At 55.6% G+C, this 2,002-nt stretch overlaps 1 non-coding gene across 1 annotated transcript; it reads left to right on the top strand.

Moving 5' to 3' along the window:
• Nucleotides 1–1,283: 1,283 nt before the first annotated feature.
• On the top strand, nt 1,284–1,355 carry TRNAC-ACA. The gene has a single exon. It is a non-coding gene; the product is annotated as a tRNA-Cys (tRNA).
• The last annotated feature ends 647 nt before the right edge of the window (nt 1,356–2,002 follow it).

Genomic DNA, 2,002 nt, shown 5'->3' with positions numbered 1-2,002 from the left:
AAAGCCCCTGTACCAGGGGCTGCGAGGCAGGACAGGCAGTTCTGCAGAGTGTTCAGAGCTGCCCGTATCTGCCCTTTGTCTGCACCGCCCCTGCTCCCAGAATGCACAGGCCCTGGACTGAACTTTTCCCCTGTGGGCCAAGCTGGTTTCGTTTGCTGTGATCCTGTTGGCTTGGCGGGAAGTGACAGTCCACCCCAGAACCAACGCCCCTGTCACCCAGCCCCTGACCCCCAGCAGTGCAGGTCAGCTAGGAGCTGGGCCTGCCAGGCACTCAGGGGCATCTCTCCTGCAGCTGGGGCTCTCCCCAGCGTGGTCTGTGGGAGCTCGCGCGCTAACGGGGCAGCGGCAGCAGCCGCGTGGTGGGTTGGGCTGGTGACCGGGTCCATCTCCTGGGGTCGGCTGGGTTCATGCTCAGGCGACTGGCCCCAGCCACCCGGCCGAGGCCCACGGCCACGCTGCTGCTGTTACCGCACTAGCCCCTCACGCCCCATTCCTCACTGAAGCCAGGAAGGTTTGCAGGGAGGAGGTGGGAAGGGTTTGACCCCAATATCCCAGAGCTGATTCTCCCCACAAGGGGTGTGTGCATGTGGTGGGTGCCATGTGCAACGCCCTGTGCCCATGAGGAGGGGACCGGGGCTCTGCCAGCAGGAAGATTTATCCTGCAGGTGCCCTGCCTCCCTCCCCCAGGGTTCCCCTGGAGCAGAGAAGCTTTGAATCCTCGCCGGAGACTAGAGCGCCCGAGCAGCACAAGCTGCCTGGCAGAGGGATTCTGGATCAGGGCCTCACGGGCACATTAGGTTCATTCCTCAGGGCTGCCCTGCCCAGTGCCAGGGCTGCTCTCACTCCTCCAGCACAGAGGGGCTGCAGGCTCTTTGCCAAGCTGGGTCCCAGCTCAAGGCAGATTTAACACTAGCAGGGGCCCAGGCATGTGCTGGTGCCGCTCAGGGGAGGAATCTGGGCCAAAGACTGATTAGAAATTGGGTAACACTGACGTGGGACTAGAAAGACCCTTGATGGGACGTGGCGGGTAGATAGCCCCATTGTGTACCGTGCCCTTGCCGAGAAGTCTCTGGGAGAGTGGATTCTTCCTGATGGGCCACCAGCACGTCTCGTTGGTCCTGATGTCGGCTGCTCCTTTGTTGATACTGACAAGCTAGTTGTGGGCGTTTCCACTCACCCCATAGCTCCGGGATGCACAGACAGCAACACTGGTGTGGAAGAAACAAACTCCACTCTCAGTTTTCAAGATCCTTAAGATCACTGACTTGCAAATGTAATTATCAGGGGGTATAGCTCAGTGGTAGAGTGTTTGACTACAGATCAAGTGGTCCTTGGTTCAAATCCAAGTACTCCTTAAAAGCCTAGTCTTTCAACAAAAATAATTGCATATCCATTTCCATTATGTTCAGGAGCTCCACTGACTAGGGATGCCTGAAATAAATGGAAACACTCAACATTTTCCTGTGCAAATACATAAAAACCTAGCAAACATGTCCCTCTGATGAAAGCAGTTCAATCCTCTAAGTGTCTAGTTTATGTTTTCATCAATGAAACAAGGCACATGAAGACACATTTGCAGGTCCTTGGCCTCCATGGGCTATAATGTGCAGAAGAACAAGAACCACACATCCACTTGGGAGAATGGACTAGTCTGTATTACATTTGGTAAGTAAGTTGCCATTGGGACTGAAAATTCTACTGGAGGTGGACAGGAGCCTGTTGCAAAAATAAAATAACCAAGATTTACCAAACTCCTGTTACACATTCAATCCTCTCTTTTTCTATTCTATTAAATTGGGAGCAAGTTACCAGTGACCCAGAGCTGGGGTGGAAGGACGGTGCAGGTGGGAGGAGCCCAGGGCTGGGGCAGCAGGAGGTGTGTGGGTGGGAGCACTGGTAGGGGAAGGGGAGAGTCAAGAGCTGGGGCAGCACAGGGTGTATGTGGGGAGAGCCTAGGGCTGGGGTGGCAGGGGTGAGGTCACGAGGGTAGAGCCCGTGGCAG

This window comes from Mauremys reevesii, linkage group 17, assembly GCF_016161935.1.
Source record: "Mauremys reevesii isolate NIE-2019 linkage group 17, ASM1616193v1, whole genome shotgun sequence".
NCBI classification, from domain to species: domain Eukaryota; kingdom Metazoa; phylum Chordata; order Testudines; family Geoemydidae; genus Mauremys; species Mauremys reevesii.
The sequence above is the reverse complement of the archived record's forward strand: the minus strand, read 5'-3'. Positions and strand labels throughout refer to the sequence as shown.